Here is a 12,238-nt window from a genome sequence, read left to right as displayed (position 1 = left end):
AGGTATCTGCACTCCCGTGTTCATTGCAGCATTAGTCACAACAGTCAAGATAAGGGAACAACTTGTCTGTCAATGGATGAATGGATATAGACATATATAATGGAATATTATTCAGCCATGAGAAAGAAGGAAATCCTGCCTTTTGAGTCAAGATGGATGGACCTTGAGGGCATTGTGCTAAGTGAGTTAAGTCAGAGAAAGACATACTATATGACTTATCTGTGTAGAATGGTGGTTAACAGGGACAGAGGAATTAGGGAGATAATGGTCAAAGGGTACAAACTTCCAGGTAGAAGATAAATAAGTTCTGGAGATCTACTGTACAAAATTGTGATTATAGTCAACAATATTTTTATCCCTCGAAGTTGCTAAGAGACTAGATCTTAAATGTTCTCACAACAAAAGAGAAATGGTAATTATGTGATGGAGGCACTGGCTAATGCTACAGTGGCAATCATATTGCCATATATAGATGTATCAAATCAACACATTGTACACTTTAAACTTACACAACATTATGTCAATTATACCTCAGTAAAGCTGGGAAAAAATTGGATATTCATCTTTAGGAGTTTAGAATCTAGTCAAAGTTACAGAACCCACACATTAATAACTGTCGGGCATACTTACAAAGCGACAAGAAAATGGGTGCTAATTGGTGGAAAATGTTAAAGCAAGTGAGAGATTGATTAAACTGAGCAGAGCTCAATCCAGGAGATTTGGACCAGATAACTAGGTAGAGGAAGTCCTTGTAGTGACAGCAGGAGTGAAGAAGTTATTTCAAATTGGAAGAAGAGCTTGGACTGAGAGAGAAAATAGGTGGTAGATATAGTCTCATGTTGTGATTTAGAGGAACAAGCAGACATAGAAAGGTCATGCTGTTCTCCTGGGAAGCTATAGTCTCTGCATTCAACACTTATAAGTGCTCTCCATTTCATGAACAACATGTCTTGGTCCTGGTTTAAAAAAAAAAAAAATCCAATATGTTTGCTATGATTCCTGCAGATTTAATTGCTGTTGTCAATTTCTACCCACCCACCTCACATTCTTTTGCTAATCAGTTTTACTTCAAGCTTTGCTTATGTGTTTTCTCTATCAATTTAGTTATGGATGCTCTGCTTGCAGCCGCCTTAATTCTGTACAACATACCAACACCATTTAGCAATATTCCCCTCATTTGGTCTCACACATGTCCTGGCCAGCTGACTCCTGGTGCTGTGAATTCAGCTTTTCAGTGTGAGCAGACTGGCTGCATTTCAAGACCCCAAAGTATTTCTTTTTTTTTTTTCTTTTTTTAAATTTTTATTTATTTATTTATTTTTGGCTGCTGTTGGGTCTTCGTTGCTGTGCGTGGGCTTTCTCTAGTTGCGGCGAACAGGGGCTACTCTTTGTTGCAGTGCGCGGGCTTCTCATTGCAGTGGCTCCTCTTGTTGCGGAGCACAGGCTCTAGGCGCGCGGGCTTCCGTAGTTGTGGCACGTGGGCTCAGTAGTTGCGGGCTCTAGAGCGCAGGCTCAGTAGTTGTGGCATGTAGGCTCAGTAGTTGTGGCTCGCGGGCTCTAGAGCGCAGGCTCAGTAGTTGTGGCGCACGGGCTTAGTTGCTCTGTGGCATGTGGGATCTTCCCAGCCCAGGGCTCGAACCCGTGTCCGCTGCATTGGCAGACGGATTCTTAACCATTGCACCACCAGGGAAGCCCCCAATGTATTTCTTAAGACAATGAAGATGAAGGACTTTGGGTGGGCTTCAGTCTAGGAGAAGACCACTTCAGCTCCACGGTTCTGCACTGACTCTACCTTTAGGACTCTGTGATGTAATGAATTTGTCTCTGTGTAACTTATTACTCAGCTGGGCTGGACTGGGCCTTCTTAACTTCATCTATTCCTAGCTTGGCCTTATACCAACAGTGCAGCCACCAGCCAGCACTTCACAACTTCTTTATAGAATAATCAGGAGAAATTGGTCTTACACAATTGTTTTATTTTTATTCTTAGTTATTGTGATTCATATGGTTTGAAAGCTGAGTGCTGGAAGCAAATCTAAAAGTCTATTTGTCTATTTTTGAATTTGTTTATGGATTTTATATAAAACAATTTTTGAAATGTAAAGGTAAGCACAACTGTAGGTGTTAATTATTGGATACATTTTAGTCACGCTAATAAAAACATGTGTACTAACACATTATGCAAATTAACAAATTTATTTAGCACAATAATTCTGAAGTACTGAGGCATTTTTTTTAAAAGCACAGCCCTTGCTAACAAAGCCTCAGAATTCATGTAGCCTCTTTCCTGGCACATTCTATTCATGGACAAAGGCTCCCCAGGGTCAAGTGGAGGAATCATAGCCTCTTCTTCATGGGAGAAGTCAAAGAATTAGTTTGTGTCAAAGAGTTTGTGTAAATGTTTAAAAATCACCATAATTACTGACTCTATCCAAAATCGAGGTATGATTTTGGTAACTTGCATTATTTGTCCAATTCTTCACCTATCCCTTTAATGACAACCTGTCTCAGCTTGGGCTGCTGTAACAAAATACCGAAGACTATGGTTTAAACAACAGACGTTTATTTCTCACAATTCTGGAGGCTGGGAAGTCCAAGGTGCTAGCAGATTCAGTTCTTGTGAAGGCTCTCTTCCCGGCAGGAAGGAGGCTGCCTTTTTGCTGTGGTGGAGAGATGAAGCTTTGATGTCTCTTCCTCTTCTTATAAGGGCACAAATCCCATCATGGGATCTCCACCCTCATGATCATATCTAAATCTAATTCCCTCCCTAATCCCTACATCCTCATCCCCATGCCATTACATTGGGACTTAGGGCTTCAACATAGGAATTTGGGGGTGGTGGGCACATCCAGTCCATAACACAACCTTTCCAAGTGACTTTGCAGTCCCTTCTTCTCCTCCATAGGAGAAGTACTTTTTCCTGCCCATTGACTTTGGCCACGAACATGAAGACTTGCTTTGGCTAAAGGTACATTAGCAGAAGTAACATAAGCAGAGTTTGAAATCCTCTTGAGTCATGAAACTGCCTTTACCACTAGTATTAGGAGAACATTATCCATCTGTTAGGGTCCAAACAGGAGGATAGAGATATGTAGAGCAGATCCATCCCAGTTGCTACAACATAAAGTACCCTAGCCAGCCTGAAGAATTATAGGGAGAAGAGCTGCCCAGGCAAGCTCCTCCCAGGCCAGCTAAACCCCAGCAAATCTACAAATAAGTAAATATTTTAAGCCACCTAGTTTTGGAGTGGTTTGTTATATAGCACCAGTCAACCAAGACAGCCATACTATTCAAGTATATCTTGTGTTCCACAGCGGAATTACAAAATATTTTTATATGTGTCCTTTACATTTCCTTTCAAGTGTAGTCCTGAGTGTTTTTGCTTATGTGTGCTTACTTTGTATGGAATATTCACCATTACATTTTATTTTATTTATTTTTTATAAATTTATTTATTTTTGGCTGCGTTGGGTTTTCGTTGCTGCATGCAGGCTTTCTCTAGTTGCTGCGAGCAGGGGCTACTCTTCGTTGTGGTGCACGGGCTTCTCATTGCAGTGGCTTCTCTTGTTGCGGAGCATGGGATCTAGGTGCGCGGGCTTCAGTAGTTGTGGCTCGCGGGCTCTAGAGCGCAGGCTCAGTAGTTGTGGCGCACGGGCTTAGTTGCTCTGCGGCTTGTGGGATCTTCCTGGACCAGGGCTCGAACCCATGTCCCCTTCATTGGCAGGCAGATTCTTAACCACTGCACCACCAGGGAAGCCCAGCAGGTGGATTCTTAACCACTGTGCCATCAGGGAAGCCCCACCATTACATTTTAAAACTGTAAATAGCAAAGCAATTAAGATTTAAATATTAATTTTGTGTCCAACTACCTTACTGAATTGTCTTATAATTACTAATACCTTTTCAACATTGATGATAAAAACTGCATTCTATTTTGTATAGAATCTAGTATAATCATCTATACTAGATGATTATATATAAATGTATGTTTCACTGTATTCAAATCTAACACCACATTTTTTCGTTCACAATGTCTTTACCTGTAAGTTTGTTATTTCAAGTCATCTTTTATGTAACTGTACTATATCCTCAATAAACTCTATGTAGGCATAATTTATATGCAATAAAATACACAGATTTTAAGTGTACAGTTTAATGAGTTTTGACAAATGTATGCAACTGGGTAAACACCCCTATAATCAAGATGCAGAATGTTTCAATTACTCTAAAAGGATCCTTTGAGCTCTTTGAAGTCAAACTCTATCCTGAACCCCAGAGTATCCACTGATCTATTTTTTGTCACTATAGATTAATTCTGTCTCTTCTAGAAATTAGTTAAATTGGAATCATACAGTATGTAGTCTTTGGTATCAGGTTTCTCTTGTTCAACATAATATTTCTGCAATTCATCCATGTTGTTGCATATGTTGGTAGGACCAGTATTATTATTTTTTTAACTGCCAAGTAGTAGTCCAGTGTATGATTATATCACAGTTTACTCATTTACTAGTCAGTGAACATTTGGGATGTTTCCAGATTTGGGCTAGTATTATAATTATTTATATATTTTTTACAAGTATTATTCTTATATAAGTCTTTTTTGGACATGTGTATTCTTTTAGCTACATACCTAACAATAAAACTGCTGGGTCATGGGGTAGGTGTATTTTTAATATTACTAGAAATTGCCAAACACATTTACAAAACGGGTATACTATCATACACCCCCACCAGCAGTATATGAGTGTTCTGGTTGCTCCACATACTTGTCAACATTTAGTAATATTAGTGCTTTCAACTTTAGCCTTTCTAATGGATATGTAGTAGTATCAAATTGTGGATTTAATTTGCATGTCTAAGGATGTTGAACAACTTTTCATATACTTAATGGCCGTTCAGATATCTTTTGTGAAATATCTACTTAAATCTCTTGCTTATTTTTTAAATTGGGTTATTTGTATTTTTATCAATTAGCAGAAGTTATTTATATATTCTGTGTCACATATATGTGTTGTAAATATTTTCTTGTCTGTGCCTTTCCTTTTTTCATGTACTTAAGAACAGTTTGGGGAGACAGTTCTTCATAGGTTTCTCATGTTTCTTCATTTATCGTGAGCAAGTTACTACCTGAACTTTTTTCTGGACTATCTTTAATGGATATTTGTACAGCAAGTAGCTTTGGAAGAAAGAGATGATATCTCCTTCCAGAGCAAAAGGCAGGCATGTCAACTGTCCGGTACAATAAACATAATGTCTCCTCCTGGAGCAAAGGGCAGCCATTGCACACTACACATCATAAAAGATTAGAGTTCCCTCCTCTATAATGCAACTAACTGCATGTTCAAACATCCATCTGGGCCCATCTGCCTCACCCCTGTGAGATTTGAGGACAAAGAAAATTGGTGGAAATATGCTAATAGTCATGCTACTTGCTGTGCCATGAGTAATAAAGCTTTGACCCAGGAGTCTTGGATGACAGCATCTATGAAACTATGGCAGGCTAAAACATTAGTCTGCAAGTTGGGTAAAATGTCAGATCCTTCACAGTTACTGGCAAGCAGACATACTGATATCAGTAATCTGAGTTATCTTTCTTTAGTTATTGTTCAGTTCAGGTAGCGTTTTAGCAATTTTATTACCCTTCAGAGAACATCTTTCTGTTTTATTAATTTTCTCTGTTTTTTGTTTTTTATTTTACTGATTTCTGCTCTTACTATTATCATTTTTAACCTACATTAGGTTTAATATTGCTCCTTTTTGTTTTTTAATAACTTCTTAATGGAGAATCCTGGATAATAGATTTTAGACTTTTCTTTTTTTCCTCATGTAAGGATTTAAAGCTCTAAATTTTCCTCTAAATAATTGCTTTAGTTGCATCCCACAAATTTTATTATGTTCTCTTTTCATTTTCCTTAGTTCACATTTTCTAATTTCCATTGTGATTTTTTTGGACCCGTGTTTATTTCATCAATGTTTTCTAGTTTTCAGAATATAAATCTTTCACCTCCTTAGGTTTATTCCTAAGTATTTTATTTTTTGGTGCTATTGTAAATGATATTGTTTTCCTAATTTCCTTTTCAAATAATGTAATGTTGATTTTTGTATTCTGCAACATTATTGAATTTATTAGTTCTAACAGTGTTTTGATGAAGTCTTTAGGATTTTCTACATATAAGATCATGTCGTCTGCAAACAAGGACAATTTTATTTCTGCCTTTCCAATTTTGATACCTTTTCTTCCTTCCTTCCTTCCTTCCTTCCTTCCTTCCTTCCTTCCTTCCTTCCTTCCTTCCCTCCTTCCTTCCTTCTTACCTCTCTTTCTTTCTTTCTTTCTCTCTTTCTCTCTTTCTCTCTCTATTTCTTTCTCCTTCCTTCCTCCCTACCTCCCTCTCTTTCTTTCTTTCTTTTTCTCTCTCTCTCTTTCTTTCTTTCCTTCTTTCCTTCTTTCTTCCTTCCATCCTTCCTTCCTTCCTTCCTTCCTTTCTTCCTTTATTCCTTCCTTCCTTCCTTTCTTCCTTCCTAATTGCACTGACTAAGACTTCTGGTACTATGTTGAATAAAAGTAGCAAGAGTGGGCATACTTGCCTTCTTCCTGATATTAGAAGAAAAGCTTTAAATTTTTCACCATTGATTAAAATGTCAGCTGTGGGTTTTTCACATGTGCCTTTCTTTTGTTGACGTACTTCCCAAGTTTGTTGCGAGTTTTTATCATGAAAGGGCACAGGATTTTGTCAAATGCTTTTATTGCATTTATTGAGATGGACATGTGATTTTACACTTTATTTTGTTCATGTAGCATATCACGTTAATTGATTTTCATATGTTGAATCATCCTTGCATCCCGGGACTAGGCCTACTTGATCATAGTGTATGGTGCTCTTAATGTGCTGTTAAATTCGGCTTGCTAGTATTTTGTTGAGGATTTTGGCATCTATATCCCTCAGGGGTTTTAACCTGTAGTTTTCTTTTCTTGTGGTATCTTTTTCTGGCTTTGGCATCAGGGTAATGCTAGCCTCAAACAATGAGTATGGAAGTGTTCCCTCACCTTTAATTTTTCAGAAGAGTTTGATAAGGATTGGTGTTAATTCTTTACATATTTGGTAGAATTCACCAGTGAAGCCATCTAGTCCCAAACTTTTCTCTGTTGGGAGGTTTTAATTATTGATTCCATTTCCACAGTACTTATAGTCTCTTCAAACTGACTATTTTTTCATGATTCAATCTTGGTAGGTTGTATATTTCTAGGAAGTATCCATTTCTTCCAAGTTGTCCTATTTGTTGGTATATCATTGGTCATACTAATCTCATGATTCTTTTTCCTTCTGTGGCATCAGTTGTAATGTCTCTTCTTTCATTTCTGATTAAGTTTGCATGAGCTTCCTTTTAGTTCACATATTCAGTTTCTTTTTAAAATACTTCATTTGTTTGTAACGTCAATGAATTTTTATTGAAACCATTGTATTTTATACGTTGATGATGCAGATATGAAAAGGATTAGATGAGATCTTTCCCTTTATGGATCTTGGAATTGATTGGTATGGTTATGATAATGCTTATGTCTTCTGGAATAATATGAAGCTATGTCAATGTTAAATATTTTTTTAATTTCTTTTTCAGTGCTAAATTAAATTCTCTTTATTTTCCTTGTTCAAATCCAAACTCATAAAGCCCAGATAAATTTCCTCTCCTTCCATATTGCTTTCCTCCTCTGCCCAATGGGTATCTCCCTTCTTCTCGGATATTATATTATTATCTGTACCAATGTGCAGGCTTTATATCACACACTCTCAATTTAATTAATCAAAGTACTATCATAGCATATTTATTCTGTATTATATTGTCATTTTGGAACATATTTATTTTTCACGGTAGAATATTTTCTTTAGACCTATCAAAGATAAAGCCAAACATTAGCTAAAGTGGTGAAAACAGAGTCTATTCAGTAACTACTAACAGTAGGGAAAGAGCTGAGCTCCATTCCAATTTGTGCAGAGGTGACTGAGTATTTTAAAGGGATAATGAGGGATTAGGGAAGGGGAGTGCTCAAGCAGTGCCAAGGGAGTGGAAAATTAAGAAAAGTGGGTAAGAGGGTCAGTTAGTATACATGCAGTTAGGCCAGCTGTATCTCCTGGCTAGCAATGATTGAAGTTAGGATTATATCCTCCCACAGAGATTGGGAGACAGAGGTCCTATCCTTTCTAAAGTTTACATTTTGAAGGAATGGCTTTCAGTCCTTGAGAAAGACACTCCATGGTGATAGGAGCTATACACGCATATATCTCAAAGAGATGGATGAAGGTTTTATGGTTGTAAGCTTTCTTTTTTTGTTTTTTTTTTTTTAGTAAATGTTCTAAGAAGGGGAGGTAGCCAGGGCCTAATGTCGGGTGTTGGCTAGAACAAACATTGAATTCTTTTGATAGCCTTGAACTTTTTTAGGTAGGAACTCAAAAGAAGGGCTGGGTAGTCACAGGGAAGCAGCCTTAGGCTGCCAAAAGCCATGATTGGTTTGGTAAAGTCTCTTAGTGCAGGGGTTTGAAGGATTCATTACTGCTGAGAGTTCTTTTGCAGTTCTTAGCTCCCATCTTTGTATTCCTTACACAGTCTTCATGGCACATAGTAGGTTCTTAAAATGTTGGACAAATTAGTTTAAATACTAGTAGTCCTTTATTTTTTTGTAGTCCTTTTAAATTTTAATATTTATTTTGATAAATGCATAATATTTTAAATTTAAGTTTTGAGGAAACTTACGGTTATATGACAGTGCATGGATCACAAAGAATAGTGTTGAAAACTAATCCTATTTCCCTAAAAAATAGTCTCTCAAAATTATTGTAGTTTTTAAAATTTTTTAAATTTTTAAAAAATTTTTATTTTACATTGGAGTATAGTTGATTAACAATGTTGTGTGCAAAGTGATTCAGTTATACATATATAATACATGTATCTATTATTTTTCAAGTTCTTTTCCCATTTAGGTTATTAAAGAATATTGAGCAGTTCCCTGTGCTATACAGTAGGTCCCTGTTGGTTATCCACTTTAAATATAGCAGTGTGTACATGTCAATCCCAAACTCCCAATCTCTCCCTCGCCACCCTTCCCCCCTGGTAACTATCAGTTTGTTCTCTAAGTCTGTGAGTCTGTTTCTCTTTTATAAATAAGTTCATTTGTATCATTTTTTTTTAGATTCTGCATATAAGCAATATCATATGATATTTGTCCTTTAATGATAACAGTCCTTTAGTAATCAGATTCCAATTATTGTTTTCTGTTGGTATTGATTGGCCTGTTCTGCTCATCACTGCATACTCAAGATCCAAAGCAAGGGCTGCCTCTTACAGTTGTGCAGTTTATGTACTGCACAAATGTGTCTGGATGAAGACGTGAGGGAGACCTTAAATCAAGCTTGTGCTTTACATGCTGTGAGTCCCAACACCAGCACTCATATCCTCTAAATCACACAAATATTCATGTGGGCTACTGGCTATCTTGCCAGTTACAATGCCTATGCCTGGATCACAGGGTTCTAAATGATACCAGATGGACATGTTCTAACTTTTTGTTCTGAAGAGTTGAGGTAAAAGCAGTTTGAAGCCAAAATTTTCAATAATTACCTTGATTTTTGCCTTTGCTTTGCAACAAGAGAGGTTTCATTTGCTAAGGTTCAGGTGCCTGAACACTGGGAGCACAAGTTTAGTACATTATGAGAGTCTGTTTTATTTAGATTCCACTGAAGGTCTTCAGGAGAATGCATTTTTAGCCAGGGGCCTCTCAAATATAATCACTACCTTGGTAACCAGTGTCACAACCAAGAGAAACACAGATTCCTCTCTAGGGAGTTGACTGCCTTTTTGTTAATTTTGGTTTGGGATTGGGATAGATTTATCTGCTTTTATTATCTTTTTCTATACAAGTTTACACAGAGATACTTTCAAGTAGGGTCATGATTTGTTCTTGAGTAATACCAATTTTCTTTTTTACATTCAGGGGGATTTTTTTAAACTTTGAAAGGTTGTACCTGTTTTTCAACTCAGTAGTTTACAAGTGTTTCATTCCTTCACATACTGACTTGTGCATTCCCATTAATCCATCCCAAATTTTACTCTACCAAGAAAAGCCCCAAAACATAAAAAATTAAAGACCAATTTTGATTTTTTGCAGTGTCACAACTTAGCATTTTATATGCCATAGGAAGTAATTAATTAAAAATCAACGAGAATGGAAAGTGATATATTTGCTTGGATTAAGAAAATTAGTTTTTAAAGATACACTGATGTGTATAGGGCTTCCCTGGTGGCTCAGTGGTTGAGAATTTGCCTGCCAATGCAGGGGACACGGGTTCGAGCCCTGGTCTGGGAAGATCCCACATGCCGCGGAGCAACTAGGCCCGTGAGCCACAATTGCTGAGCCTGCGCGTCTGGAGCCTGTGCTCCACAACAAGAAAGGCTGCGATGATGAGAGGCCCGCACACCGCGATGAAGAGTGGCCTCCACTTGCCACAACTGGAGAAAGCCCTCGCACAGAAACGAAGACCCCACACAGCCATAAATAAATAAATAAATAAATAAAAATTAAAAAAAAAAAAAGATACACTGATGTGTATAAAATTGATGACTAATAAGAACCTGCTGTATAAAAAAATTAAAATTGAATTAAAAAATTTTTTAAAATAAATAATTTACCTTGAAGGGTAACATAAGCTGATCAAATTAATTGTGTGCACAAATAGTAAAGCTTTCTGAACAATATGTCTTATATTAAAAAAAAAAAGAAAGAAAATTAGTTTTTAAAGTTCTTCATGGTAGTATAAGATATTTAATTTTTTTGGAAAAAATATCATGGGAAGGCTAAAAGAGCTGGGATGTATATCAGTATCCTATACTGACCTCAACTTTACTGACATCTACCTTTTAAACTTTGTGTAATTGACAGAACTGGCTTTTTTCCAGCTTTTGTCTGAAACCAAAATAGATTCCAGTGTCTCCCATTAAGCATCAGAGAAGTATACTGTTGCCCACTTGTAGGAAGCAAAGATGCTTATTTGTCTGTTTCAAGACTTAATCAGAGCACATTCTTCAGATACTATGGAAACTATCTCTAGCTAAATTTGAGAGGGTCTCTGGGCAGAGCTGAAATGAACACTAATAGAAAGAACCATGTTTTAATTCTTTGCTTTTATTTTATTTTTTTGCCTTATGTGAAGTGACAAAGTATTTAGTCAGACCACATTGACTTGACTTGGCTATTAATGATTCTGAAGATAATACTTAAGTGGGAAAATTTTTTTGATAGGAAAAGAAGAATTAGAGAGTTGGAAAACAAAAGCTGATAGAATTTAGACTGACAAACAAATTTTTAGTTTTCAAAGTCGGGCATTTCAGTTATCTAGGTTTTACTGTTGATTTCATCAGTCATACTCAAAAGTGAATGCTAGAATAATTCATTCTGGTCTGTATTTATATGTTCTCAGATAATTGACAGTCTGTGAGATATTTTTTTAAAGTTTTTCATAATCCTTAACATTTAATGTAGTTACATTTTTCATCAATATATCAAAAATACTGCAGAATGTCCAAGTTTAAGTGATATTTACAGTTTTGTCTTACTTGGCACAGTTACAGGTGTTGTTACAATAAATTGAACATTTTGCCGGTAACAAAAATTCATAGTTGGATTATAAAGGACATTTTAGCTTTTTAGATCAAGTGTAAAAGAAAAACTATTTTCTTTCTTCCCCCCGTGGTAGAAATATCTATTTAAATTTTAGATGCTTGTTTATGTTTTCATAAACACAAGAATTTTATTTGGAATTTATTTTTCATGATGGAAAAATTTAGAGAAGACAATGAATTATGAAACAGAAGAGAAAGAACTTAGGCATTTTCTAGAAGTCAGCCCAGCCCTCTGAGTTTCCATTGGAGGAAAAATGTCCCAGGTGATTTCCTAATTACATCATGTCACAACTGTAGTATGAACACTATTGGAACCTGAGGTTCTTAGTCCCTAATCTAGTGTGGTTAGCCTTTCCACTTGACTTATTTATGTCACCTTTGTATTTGAAGACTATCCAAATGGTAGTGCTATGTATGTCTATTAAAGTAGTTGAAAAACCCAAAAGCTTACTAGATTTCTTGGCTTTTTGGTCACAAGTATAATTTGAAGTACAGTACTTCAGTAAAAGAATAATACACCCTCAAGTTTTCTGAATATTTGTGTTTCAGAAACCCCAGTGTGTGTGGC

Source organism: Balaenoptera musculus, chromosome 9, assembly GCF_009873245.2.
Source record: "Balaenoptera musculus isolate JJ_BM4_2016_0621 chromosome 9, mBalMus1.pri.v3, whole genome shotgun sequence".
Lineage (NCBI taxonomy): Eukaryota > Metazoa > Chordata > Mammalia > Artiodactyla > Balaenopteridae > Balaenoptera > Balaenoptera musculus.
The sequence above is the reverse complement of the archived record's forward strand: the minus strand, read 5'-3'. Positions refer to the sequence as shown.